General features: G+C 38.3%; 1 protein-coding gene across 7 annotated transcripts in view; it reads right to left on the bottom strand.

Moving 5' to 3' along the window:
- The window catches only part of SLCO1A2 (solute carrier organic anion transporter family member 1A2), a 73,960-nt gene extending 68,135 nt beyond the window's left edge, over positions 1 to 5,825 (bottom strand). For 4 of the 7 annotated variants that reach the window (XM_037033785.1, XM_037033788.1, XM_037033786.1 and 1 more), the window contains exon 1: positions 5,652 to 5,824. The gene's annotated coding sequence lies outside the window, so the exon portion shown is untranslated. Of the gene's footprint in view, positions 1 to 3,941; positions 3,994 to 5,651 lie in introns of all 7 variants that reach the window. The other 3 variants (XM_037033787.1, XM_037033792.1, XM_037033790.1) reach the window with 3 other exon arrangements.
- Between the last annotated feature and the right edge of the window lie 8,273 nt (positions 5,826 to 14,098).

The following is a 14,098-nucleotide window of genomic DNA, read 5'->3' as shown; positions in this document are numbered from 1 at the left end:
TAAAGTTATTGGTGAAAATGAAAAATGCATCTTTTATTTTACAGAAAAAATTAAATGATCCTTTTGGCCGACCTTCCTCACTTTATCACTGCAGACATCATCACACGACAATGGAATGGAAGTTCACATGTTGCTATTTTAAGACATAATGTGCTGAGGCTCTTTAGTATCTTTTGAATCTCACATGTATTGTTGCCCTTTGTATACATTTGAGTTTAGGAGCCGAATCACCTAAAATGAATAACGCACAGCTTTATCACTAAAAAACTGAGCTTGGTCTCTGTAGTAAATTGTTGTTTTCTATAATATAGGAAGTCATTCAAATATATTATTTACATGTAAAAAAACAGTTATTATTATAATAACATTTTACTATATGTTTCTATCTGAAACTCTGCCTGGGAAAAGCTTAGGTATTATAACCACCTACACACTCTTCTTTCTAGCCCTTTCCAGAAATATATATTTAAAACCTAATTTGGCCTATGGAAATACCCACGAATGTGACCATAACTTCCAGATACAGGTGAGATTTATTAACAGGCTAAGATCCTTTCTTGGCTTAAGAGTTAGCAAATGATCAGTGTCCTATCTGGAAAACATTAACTTGAAATACAATCTACCCTCTTTTCACTTTTGTTCCACATAAATATGACCGAAAATGCTATAGCAAACTTAAAAATATGCCCACTTCTCAAGTGTATAATTATGGCATGGTAGTTTTGTTAGCAGTGGAAGTGGAGTCCTTATGGTATTATGAAAAAAAGAATTTCCTGAGACCCACACAGGAGGATGGGGTTGCATGGTCAACTTTACTGATGGTGTAAAATTAAGGGGGTTCCCATCCGGACTTCCCAATGTCCCATCTTTGGCCATCTTGCCATGGAAAATGTTCAATCTTGTCTTCAGTAGGGCCAGAATAAAGGCCACTATTCAGAGTTTCTGCTCCCTATTATGGTCACACCATCTGCTGTGAGCTCCGGAAGCTGCTAGACACAATCTCTAGTGCTGCTGGGCAAGACAGAATGCATGAATGCAGTGGACGAGTGTGAATCGCCAGCAAAAGAGAGTTCTTTGTTCCCCTGAGGAGTGGTAAGCTCCTTGGGGGACCACTGCTGTAGTTCCCTGAGGTGTGCAGCTGTAGCCTCCTGGTGAAACAAAGAGATCCAGGCCCCCGAGTTTACTAAGCTCAACGACTAATTCCCTTTGCTTCCCTTTCCTTTATTAAAAATCACCTAAGTAGGTGATTATTAATAGTTGGTATTAATAGTTCCTTTAGTTGTCACCAGTGGTAACAACTAAATTGTACGCAATTTAGATATCAGGTAGTCCTCTCAATTAGCCCCATATAGCATGGATTTTAACACCAAGATCTGCAGCATAAAAAACCAGATCATATAAATCACAAGTGACATGTGTCACCAGGAAATGAAGAAGAAAATCATGCCCACACAGAAATAAAAGAAAGAAAATGGCTAGAAAAAGAAACCGGGACTTCTTTAAAATGAGGTGCTTCCTGTGCCATTTTCATAGTCTTATTTCATACGCTGCTTTTCCACATTAAAATGCCAATAACATTTAGACTACTTTATTTGATCCCCATATTACATGAATGAAATCACAGGTGAATGAAATCACAGGTTACTACTGTCAAAAAAATTCTAATTTGTAAAACAAAACATGCTGGGGAGCCAGCCCCAAGGTAGAACTCAGTCTATACTCTCCTATTCATTTCCAGTACTACCAACATTTACATCACCTATTTGGAGGACACTTTGGAATTCTTAAGCTGCTGCCTCCCCATCTCTGCAAATTCTCACTTTCAAATCCCCAAAACGTGACTGTATCTGATGCTGCGGCCACTGCCCAGGGGCCATCCAGGTAGATCTCATTAGACTTCCTAGAACTGAGACAAGAAGGAGATACCTGTATCTCCTCCTCCTGGGTCCTAAAAAGATTAGACAGCCACAGGACACAGAATAAAAAGTGAGATCATGTAAAGTACTTGTCGAAGAGCCCGACATAGGCAAACATTTCAATAACTGGTAGCTCCTATTGCCTCTATCGCTACACAAAGTATCTGAGAAGTTGCCAAGTTTAAGCTTCCTATTGTCCTTGTTCTGCCTCTACGTTCCTGAGACATTTTCCACTTTGTCCTTATTTCAAATATGGGATTGCTGTAATATTAATACCATATCAGTGTTATTCTGATTAATGATTATTATTAGGATTAATACTTACTGGAATTAATCCCACATGTATTATTGTAATCCTAAATATGGGATGCATGCAATTTTATGTATTTCCTATCTTACAAGAAATCAATGTCTATTTTGAAGATTTAAAATGCTGTAAAAACCTCTGAGATCATCCTCATCCTTCTTTGACAGAGTAGCCCAAATTTGATTTGCATGCTTTGACTTGCAATTGATAATTGTCCTTATCAATTCCCTTCCTATGGAGTTGGTGTGAGGAAGGCGTGAAAATAGGGAATGCAAAAAATGGAGTCACTTTAACCAAGCTGATAAATGTATTAACATTATGACGGTTGAAGCACGAGGAAACAATTCTAGTCTTGTCCTAACTTGCCTAGGAACAAAAACTTTTGCGCCTCCCTGTCTCATGGCAATGTGTGGGACTACATCAGTTTGTTGTGGGTACCTGAACCTACACCAGACCTCCAGATAACCATCTGACTACTCGCTGAGGGATTCGCATATCCAGATCTCTCAATGCGCATCTGACATCCATGGTCCAGGACGCCAGGCACAACCCGGACACCAGACCTCCTGGAATTCATCCATGTGGACCACCTGGTATCTTTTGGAGTTTGTTCAACAGATGACATGACTCGAAAGCTAATCTAGTCCCACGATTCAAAAAATGTCTCCAGGTTAAATGGCAAAATATTAGCCTGTAGAAAATATTTAAGTAAAAAAATATTATGTATTTGTAAAATATATTTAAGTAGTAAGAATAGCAACGGTATACTGAAATAAAGAGAAGGCTGCAGGACTGCAAAAATGATAACGTTAGTGTCTTTCTGAGAAGGCTGATATTCGCTAAAAGGGATGGGTTATTGAAAAGCACATTAAAGTTGAACTAGTTCAACCTTGTGCTCAGAAGCAATATTTACATTAGGAATGGATTGCAAGTGCAAGTGCTGTGAACAAATAAGAGGTAGGTGATGACATCAGAAAATAGCCTTACTCTCCCCCTTCCTTTTCTGGGGTTATTTTTTTTCTGACACTAAATGGAATGTCAAACAGGTTCCACTACCTTCTGTTGATTTTCAAAAGGGAGAAATACAACAAAACAAAAAACCCTGGTTATGTTTAGTCCCACAAAACAGTTCAGTTCTGGATTAATACATCTAATTCACTCTGAACTTCTTTTAAATTAAAACTTCTTTCTTACTTTTCGGAGAGGCCAGGTTTTTTCTCTATTTTCTTTGCTCCTTCCTCATGCCCACACATCCATGTCTTTCCCCAGAGCTAAACAGGCTACTTCTGTCTCGTCCAGAGTCGAAACTTGTGAGGGAGGAGTTATGGAGTCAGAAAATGACATCTTTGGCTCCTTCAGCAAGAACAGATGTTGAAAACTGACTCTCATGGCCACTTGTGTGGGCCTTTGGCGGTCGCATACTTCAGTCACGATCTGGCACCTGCAGTGTCCTTGGCACAGTAAATGTACCATGCACCTTGTCTGGCTACTGACACAAAATATCCCCTTCAAAATTAGATATACTTTTAGCAGCATATACTTTTAGCCTCTTTCTACTAAGGTCTCAACTCTGCTCCATGTACTCCAATTAGACCACAACTAAGACAACCCCAAACTAGCTCTGGTGACTTACCACTGACTGGGGTGTCACTACTTTTAGAATAGAGCTCTCTCTTCCCTCTGCTTCCCAGCAAATGGATCTACCCACAGACGTTTACCTTTTAGACTTCTTAAGCAGGAGCCAGACACCAGTCCCCTGTGTCCTCCAAGCTGCAGAGGACAAATATAATGCACCCTGAGCACATTTAAAACCATGCTCACCAGGCTGAGATTGATAAAAACTGTAGGTACCTGCCAGGGTGCCATAAGAGACAGTGAAGCTTCTGTAACACTAATCTGCTTAAAACTGCAAGTCAAGAGAAAACAAATAGACAAGCAAGTCACTGGCACAAAACTGAGCCCATAACTAGACGCTGTGTAAATGAAAATGTAATACATGTTAAATATGTCAATAATTGTTCATCAGAAAAACTATAGCTCACTTAAGAAGATATTAATAAGATCTCAATCTGGAAGGAAAATAGAGTGATGCCAAAGATGCAAAAGATACCAAATAAAACCAACTATGGTTTTAGCCTGCCTAAAACCATACTTGAAAAAAAAAATGTTAGGGTCAGAAAAACACTTGAAAAAGAGAAAAAAAACCCAACAAACTATAATGGAAAAAAATTGCAAAGTTGCATTCATAATACAAATTACACAAAAGCAAAAAATAAGCAATAAGGTTTAAAAAAGACATGGAGAAAGTATTTGAAATATATGTAACAGGAAGGGGTTTATGTTTCTAATGTAAATAAAGAACTCTTGCAAATCAATTTTTTTAAAAACTAGGTATGAACTAGGGTTAATAAAAGAGGAAATGCAAATGGACAAAAAGATTTATGAAGAGACTTTTATAAGAGATGCTAATTCTCACTAATAGCCAGAGATATGCAACCCAAAGCAACAAAATACCCTTGTTTTTTCACATAAGACATCACCAAAATTTTTAAAGATTTATAACATCCAATGGAAGAGAGAAATGGTGGGGTAAGGTTGTGAATAGCAGCACACATTTCTTTTTTGTAATTTCACTTTTGGTAATCTATTCTATAAAAAATGGACATATTTATTTCTAAGGATATTTAGGCCAAGAATAGTTTAGATATATCTGCTGACCTAGAGGAATGTCCATAGTACACAGTTAAATGAATAGAGCAACAGGTCAAATCATGTATATAATGATCATCCCATTTATGTAAATAAAAGTAGGGGGAGGGACATATGTATATTAAAACACATAATTATATATGTTTCATATATTATTTTAGATGAGCACAGAAAAAATATAAAATGATATGTACCAAATTGACTTCTGACAATTTGTGTTATTTGGCCTTTACAAAATTAACTTTCTCATGTTTGAATTTTCAAAGAAAACTCCAATGGGGTATGCATGTGATGTGCTAGGATTTCCGGGGAGGGCAAGAGAGACGTGGAGACCATAGCACCTGATCAGAAACTTGAAGGACAGAGCTGGAGGAAGTGGACAAACACAGAGAGCTTTTCAGGCCATGGAAAAAGTAGGAGAAAAACAGCATTATCTGGAATCATTTAAACTCACTCCCAATACCTCAAACCATCTGTAACTATGTACTGAAAAAAATCAAAGTATATACCCATATGTTTGTTCATGGCAAACTGGTATTATTACTCTGACGTGATCCTGCATGACATGGAATTATTGTCACCATCAGGAAATTATAGACAAGGTAATCAGAAAACAAGTCTTACAGTAAATGACTTTTAAATCTACCTTATAATTTTTTCCCGAGCAAAGGTGACTGAATTGCAACCCATAATAGCCCAAATAAGTGAATTTCTTTTACCTTAGTATTTACCATCATCTTCATTCACTGTTGTCACTGAATGCTGCTTCAGTACTATAAAATCATTAGATTTTTTAAAAAATTATATATTGAGTAACAAACATGAGCAAATCTCTGCACACATGTAAGCTCAAGTGTCTTGCTCTGAATCAGAGCTGCAAATAAAGAGATCTTTGTTTACATAAGTTTTAATCCTTTGGTAAAGTTTCTTTGGCTCTGAGGATTGCATAAATCAGGTTATAGAAAAGATTAGTCTCTTGGAACCACAGGCTCCTCCTTGCTGGTTTAGTTTTTTTTCATTTTTTTTTAAAGTTAACCCTTATATGGCTGTTGCTTATACTATCACATCATGTCCAAGGGTTACAGAAAAATTCAGTTGGTTAGTTAATATTATTTAATTTGCTGAGCCTCAGGGTTTTTTTTTCTTTTGTGATTAGGAAGAAAAATCAAAGATTTACTGATTTATTCATTTAGTAAACTAAGATGCTGAAAAATTGAGCTTAAATTAAAGTTTCTGTGTTGCTGGATAACCTAAGAAAAGATGCCAAATAGAAATAAATTTGAGCCCTGGCTGGTGTGGCTCAGTGGACTGAATGCTGGCCTGTGAACCAAAGGATCACCAGTTTGATTCCCAACCAGGGCACAGGCCTGGATTGTGTGCCAGGTCCCCAGTAGCAGGTGTGTGAGAGGCAACCACACATTGATGTTTCTCTCCCTCCCTTCCCCTCTCTCCAAAAATAAATAAATAAAATCTTTATTAAAGAAAAAGAAGTAAGAGTTGAAAGCAGAGGGTTGCTGCAGACTGGAACATTCATTTCTATTGTGGGGCACCAACATTTGCCGGAAACACCAACATTTTTTAATAGTAGGCTCACAGGAGAAAACCAAAGTTTACCAGTGATTCTACCAGTAACTTATTAGCTGGACAGAATGAGTGAAAAACGAGAGCCCTTGTTAGGTACTGAGGTGGTCATATCTAGGTGGAATTTGGGGTAAAGTGAAAATGATAGCCTGGATTGACATTTTAAGGGGGAAACAGAATACAAATGGTATGCAATGCTTAAAAGCTCTGGTTTTTGAGAACTCAGATCCAGCACTGACTAGCTATGACCTTAGACAAGTCCATTAGCCTCAGTTTTTATCTAAGCTATAGGACAATTATAGCACTTACTTCAAAGAATTGCTGAAATTATTGCTCTTTCATTCATCAAATATTTGCTGAGTGCCCAGTCCATGGCAAATACTATTGTAGATGCAAGAAATATAATAAACAAAACAGTTTATTTTTTAATTTAATTCTTGTTCAAGTACAGTTTTCTGTCTTATATTCCCAGCCCTGCCCCCCAGTGCTCCCCGCCCCCTCCCATTTCCACCCCCCAACCTTATTCATTGTCCACGTGTCCTTTATACATAATAAACAAAACAGTTTAGATCTCTATCTCTTAGAGTTTGTTTGTTCTGACTAAGGAAGGAAAGAAAAGAAAACAAGTTAGCAAGAGGGAATCTTTTACTAGGCCTATTTAACAAATGCATTCAGAAAGCTGTGAGGAGGGTGTATGTGTGTGAATAATTAACAACCAATTCAGTTAAAATATTTTTCTACAGTGTATTCTGTCTATCCAAGATAATATTTCATAATTCTCAGATATTATTTGTACTGCACCTCAGCCTCCAGGGGTGACTTCTTTCAGTGTTTTCAGCTATTTAATTTTAAACAAGGATAGGCATAAAAATATCCACCTGTCCTATCGGCCTGTGGACAAAATCCGGGAACTGCTTCAAAAGTGTGCAGGGGGTGGGGAAGAGAGTGGCGTAGAGGTGCTCTGATCCCTCTCGTCCCCTCACCAGAGTGGAATCACAAATTCCAACTTTTCACCTCTATTAAGAGGCCCCAAGAGGAAGCCACCTTCCCTAGGGTGGAAGAAACCAAGCACAGCACACTCAACCTGATAAGACTGGTGTGACTGGACCAGGGTGAACTCAGCGTGAGAGACGTGGATGTGAGGAAGCTGAGGTGCTGAGCAGAGGCCAGACCGCATAGTTTGCTATATGCACAGGAAGGAGTCAAGATTGTATTCTACCAGAAATGGAAAGGCATTAAAAGATGTGAACAGGGAAATGACTTAAGTTTGTGTTTCTAAAAAATTGATTTGGCTGCTGTAGAAAGAAAAGGTCGGGCATAAGGAGCAAGAGTGGAGCCAGGACACCACTGCAAGAGTCCAGGCATGAGATCTTCAATAGCTTGGACAGCCGTGTTGGCACGAGCCATGGAGACACCTGCACACATTGCGAATATGTTTGGGAGGCAGACTGAAGAATGCACTGATGGAAATTCTCTAGGAGCTTTCCACAAGGGGAATATTTAGAAAACTCTGTGGCAATGTGTTGGACAAGGGCTCTCCATACCCATGACACCCAATTATTTTCTCTAGCACCTTTGCTATTCTGTTAAGTTCTTCACAGAATAACTCCCCTGACTTTGATGGGCCTGCCCAACACACACAAAATTAACTGTTGCCATACAACAAATAGACTTACTAACAACCATAGGGAAAGTGGTTGTAAAACATTAATAATTAGCCCTTGGTCACCAAGAACACACGCTGTTTGTTTGATGGCCCTTGGTCATCAAAAGCACACTGTTAGCTTTTACCAGCTACCTTTTTCGATGCAGAAACAATGTCTCTTCTTTGAATAAATTATCTGCCCAAGGTCATCATCCCTCCTCAACAGCATTGAAACACAGAGCCCTTGGACTGTCTGTCACTATTCCCCTGGTCTGTTTCCAACGTTTAACGTGACTCCTTATCTTTCGGTACATCTTACCCACATGGAATGTTGCACCCAAAGACCTGCACGTATGCCCCTTCACACATGGCTGGTGAGCCCACCTGAGACCCTGAACTGTTCACTAAAGAAGCATCCAGTCTCTTTATGGATGGAAATCCAGCACGGTCCATATCATGCTGGAGATACTGGTTCTGTAAGTTGCCAAACAAAAGCGCTAGGCAAGCATCCGAATCAGGAAAGCTGACTTTGGTTACCTTTCTAGTGAGGATTTTTCTGTTTTTGTTCGTTTTTGAAAAGACAGAGTACTAAACTTCAACGAGTGAGCTTGTTATCAACTCTAAAAAATAATACGGAAAAAATATGTCCAAAGATCGTCAAAGCTATCCTAAGCTATTTTCTGAATGGCTGGTAGCATAAAGCTTACTTTTGTTTTCAAACAGATCCAAACTTATAAATAGACAGTGAAGGTATAGATAGTTTGTAGATAAGGCCTAGAAAGGCATACATTCTGAAAGCATTGATAAGCCCTGGTCCCCAAAGAAAACTAAGAAGCTTCCTTTAAACTCTTTCCTTTTTGCTTTCCTTCAAATCCTCATCTCAAACTGGCAACCCTGGAGAGAGTGTTATTTGATGATAATTTCACTGTAAAGATCGTAGTCTGGATCATAGAGTGTCATTTCTTCTCACGATAGAATATGTGGCAACTTTGGGGAATAATGTTAACTTTAAGGTCTGGCCTCAATATCATATCCCCATGCTGTCAAGCATGTTGTATTGATACCTCCTCCCCATTAGATAAAAGACTAATCATTGGATGGATAGTACAGAACTGGGTTTGACAAACTATGTTTTGGAACCAAATCGAAAAAGTGGCTCATCTAAACCTTTAGAAAAGGACTTTTTTAAAATCTTTTCCCTGGGACATCATTGGCAAATATATCTTTAACGTCATACCTGTGATCTTATGGTTTTAAGATGGCTGCGCCGCTTCAAATCTCACATCCGAGTTCCAGACAGGAAGGAAGAAGAAGAGAAAAGGGGGAACCAGCAGTACCTGTTTCAGAAGAACAAAGGCTTTTACCAAATCCCTGTCTTTCGTCTGCTCACTCATTAGCCAGAACTGTATCACGTGGTTGCCTCAGCTGCCAAAGTGTCTGAAAGAAAAGCAGATATTTTTAGGTAGCACATTGTCAATTCAAATGAAATTGAGATTTTTTTCAGTAAGGAAGAAGAGAAGAGTGAATATTCAATGGGCAACTAGATGCTGATGTGCTGATAAAGGCTGTATGGAAAGTAAAGAGAACCTCATAGATCAGTGATGTTCAACCTTTCATCTCATAGCACACATAAACTAATTACTACAATTCTGCAGCACACCAAAAAAATACTGTATTTTTTTGCCCATCTGACAAAAAATATAAGTACAATTTTGATTCATTCACACCGGTCAGCTATTTCTGTGTTGGCTGTCATCATTTTTTATTTGACAATCGAAGGAAGAAGAGGTCAGCGTCCCTGAATAAATAGTTGGGTACTGCATGTTTTAAAAGTTCTTGTGGCACACCAGCTGAAAACCGCTGACATAGAGAATAGAGCTTTCCGTAGCAAGTGCACTTAGGGACAAGCAAAAGAGAACGGGTCATCATTGAAACGAGAAAAAAGGACCCAGAGTTGTAAAAAGGAAAGTAGGAATATTGTTAAAAGAGTTATTTATGTTTTGCAGTATTATTAGGTTTGTAAAAATGTTTTGACACATTTCTAAATTAACTTTTAAAGTGGGAAAGGTAGTTACCTTATGACTCCATAAAGCATGGCAATGATACCTGACGTTAACATTCCTTTCATAAGAGCATCGATAAATACAGCAATGCTCTCTTATAGACTGCTGGGGTAGACTGCTGGGACCGAAGAAAACAGAAAGTACGTGGGTGATCAATTCTCTACAAACACCAGATGCTACAAATTTTCTATAAATTATAAAACTTTAGATTTTTTCAAAGATGCCCCCAAAAATGAATCTGAGAACACCCAGCTGTTATGTCTCTTTAAACAAATGTTTCTTCTTCCTGAAGAAAAATTTCTCTTGTGAATGCAATTTCACAGTCATAACCAAAACCAACAGTTTCTGGTCTTATTCAAGATGTTTTTTTTTTTTTTTTTGTAAACAGCTCGTCTTCAAAATGTGATCCATACAATAAATGACCTGACTTGAACCAAACAATAAATTGGTTAAACTTGTATCTCCCAAGACTAATGATAAAATGAGACTTTCTTTTCACTTTTACCTTGACGTATTTGGGCAAGCATGCTCAGTGTATGTTATGGTTGTTGCCATAAATAAATTAACTGAGATCCTTTTGACAGATAAAATTCTGATGTTTCATGTAAATCAAAAAATATTTTCAAGACTGAAAAGAAGAAATTTAGTTAAACTTTCATGTAAATCTCTCTTGGGTTCATGTGAACTTCAAAAAGTTTAGTGGATAATGCAGTATTTGCAGTATTATTTGAAACAACATAGTAGTTTTTTTCTTTTTGAAACATAAAATTCTTTAAGAGGCACAACTTATTTCTAATTTCAATATTTTATATCAACTGAAATAAATTAGTCACATCCATTTGATATCATAATTTACCATTTTTCATATATGGAAGGATATATGCTTTATCTTATTTAAACCTTTATTTCATAGGAATATGTTATTCAATAAACAAAAAGGATAAATATGAAATGTTGCTTTTTCTATTCCCTTAGTATAATAACTAGCTATAGAAATAATTTATTTATGAGAAAACAATCTGAATTTCTCTAATTTTTAAAAAAATATTTTATTTATTTATTTGTATAGATAAGGGAAGAGAGGAGAGAAAGAGAGGGAGAGAAACATCAATGTGTGGTTGCCTCTCACACTCTTCCAACTGGGGACCTGGCCTGCAACCCAGGCATGTGCCCTGACTAGGAATCAAACCAGCGACCCTTTGGTTCGCAGGCCAGCACTCAGTCCACTGAGCTACACCAGCCAAGGCTGAATTTCTCTAATTTTCAATGTAGTGAGTATCAAAATGTTGCCCTACACACTAAAATGGCAAATAATTAAGAATCAATATAATTAAACAATAATTCTTTTAAGTGTTGTCATAATAATTTTATATGTGGAAAGTATAGCAAATAACAAATAACTGCCATGGAATATCAGTATAAATGTTTTATTCAAAAACAGTATGAAAGCTACTATTGTTATATGCAAATTGCGAGTGAAAGGAGTCCACAGAAACTTGTTATAATAACATTTCATACTGTGAAGGACATCTTTTAGAAATTTTAGTTATGACCCAAAGTGTTTTAAAAGGCTAAAGAGAATTTCCAATTTTCTATAATAGAAGACAATGAATAATAAAAATACTTTATATTTGACTTTGGAATTTCTTTGTATGCTCACAATATGAGTGTTTTCTTTTTTTTTTTAAATATTTTATTTATTTATCTTTAGAGGGGAAGGGAAGGAGAGAGGGAGAGAAATATCAATGTATGGTTGCCTCTGCCGAGGACACACAATGTATCGTGTGTCCCCTGCCGGGAACTGGCCTGCAACCCAAGCATGTGCCCTGACTGGGAATCGAACCGCGATCCTGTGATTCGCAGGCCCGTGCTCAATCCACTGAGCTACACCAGCCAGGGACAATATGAGTGTTTTCTGTTGACGTGGATTGAAACTGAAATTGAACTATGAAGCTCCACTGTATGGTTTTGGAAACGCATGGGCACTTTATAAACCTATCCGAGAGAGCTGGACACCACAAGAGGAAGGCTATCTGTTGTAATAAAGGGACTGATTTCAGTTTTGATGTTTACTACGACCTTCAAGCCTTGCCCTTTCCCCTCTGTCCCACATAGGGTCAAGTTGAGAAAGTCTGGGTACGCCCACCTTTGGCACTGGCAGGAACTTCAAACCCCAGCATAGCCTGGCCTACATGTGCCAGAACACTCACCCCAGCCCGATCCCCTAATCATGATAAAGGTAGAGTTGGTCTTTCCTTGCTCTCACAAACCACTTTCGGATCAACTTGAGAAAATGCCCTGTTCTTCCTAGAAGTCCAGAAACCTTTATTCTGTAAGCAATAAATCTTGTTGTAACCTCATAGGGTGTGTGTGTGTGTGTGTGTGTGTGTGTTAACAATCTTGACAGCCAAACCAAATTTTGGTTGTAACCTGATGCTGTGGGATAACCACAACATCTATCTACCCAGAGCAACCTGATCTAAAAATACTGCAGCAAACTATTTAAGAAAGAACAGTAACATTTCACAAGACTGATTTATGCCTCAAATTGGTGGGCATAACCATACAATGAGAACCTGGTCTTTATAAGGTCAGGTCGGTTTATTCTGAAGCTTCAGGAAACATTCATTGAGTACATACCATGTAAATCACTGTGCTGAATGCTGGCACTGTAACTGAAGAAGACACTGGTGTTAAGGCTGCCTGTCACTACCAAACCCAATAAGCAATGGCAGCAATTGAATCTTTATGGACGCTTTGTTCAGATGGCTGTTGATCTGAGATGGTGGGTTCATACCCTAACAAACCATCTTCCCTTCTCTTTCCTGGCCAGAATTTTTATAAAGTGGGGGTGAGTGGATAAACAAGGAGTGGTGAGGGCTTTGAAATTCAGGGAGGATTAGGTGATCGAAGCTGCAGCATTCCTGTTCTGGGCAGTTAGCTGTGCTCTCCCTAGAACACAAAAGGTCTGGATATTCCTAGGCAGTAATCTTTAGCAGTGCCCCAGGAGGCCCGCAGGCTGTTTTCCCAAGAGCCAGCATGGGCCTTATCTGTAGCTTCTGAAACAAAAGCTTTAACATACACATTACTTGCTAGACTTAAAACTTTTTACCTTAAACTAAAATTTTCCAAGTCTTGAGTCCCCTATCAGAACAAAGAACACAGGCAAGGATATAAAAAATATATACACATCCCTTTTCTCAGAGAGGAAGCCCAATAGGGCCACACCCAACTCTAACACAATACACACTGCTAAATGCAATAAAGTACTAGAAACATGATTGTCTCTGCTTGAGAATGGTGGGGAAGTTCGCATTGGAGCTTGCCGTTCCTAGATTCACAGCTGTCCATAGGTGGGACAAGACAGCCTGGAAAGGAAGAGACAAGTTTTGATGTGTTTAGGAAACTGAAATTGTGTCAGAAGGTAGACTGGTGGGGAGGGAAAGTAACCACATTTCCCCTTTGGTAAGACAACAGGGCAGAAGAGGGTACGCTAGAAGCAGAGAGCAGAGAAAGAAGGACATATGAGGAGCCTCTTTGAATAGTCCAAGTGGGAGAAGAAGGCTTAAAATAGGGCACTCACAATAAACAACTAAAATAAGGAAACTGAGGAACATTTCTGAGTTGGCAGGATTTAATAAATTGAATTGGGGGAGGATATAGTTTAGGAAATGCCCCCAGTTTTCTAAAGGCCATGAATCTGGTATTTGTAGAACAAAAATAGTATACCTGGTATACAATGGGATTCCATGTGATTTTCTGGTTCGTTCAGCTCCCAAAGCTAAGAATATAATAGGTGAAGTATCCCAATGCCTTTACCCCAAGTACTAGACCATGCTAAAAGATGAGAAAGTAGGTGAGTGCTAAGAGATTATAA

The sequence above is a fragment of the Sturnira hondurensis genome, unplaced genomic scaffold, assembly GCF_014824575.4.
Source record: "Sturnira hondurensis isolate 20B ecotype Veracruz unplaced genomic scaffold, ASM1482457v3 Scaffold0021795, whole genome shotgun sequence".
NCBI lineage: Eukaryota > Metazoa > Chordata > Mammalia > Chiroptera > Phyllostomidae > Sturnira > Sturnira hondurensis.
Note: the sequence above shows the minus strand (reverse complement) of the source record. Positions and strands in the feature narration are given on the sequence as shown.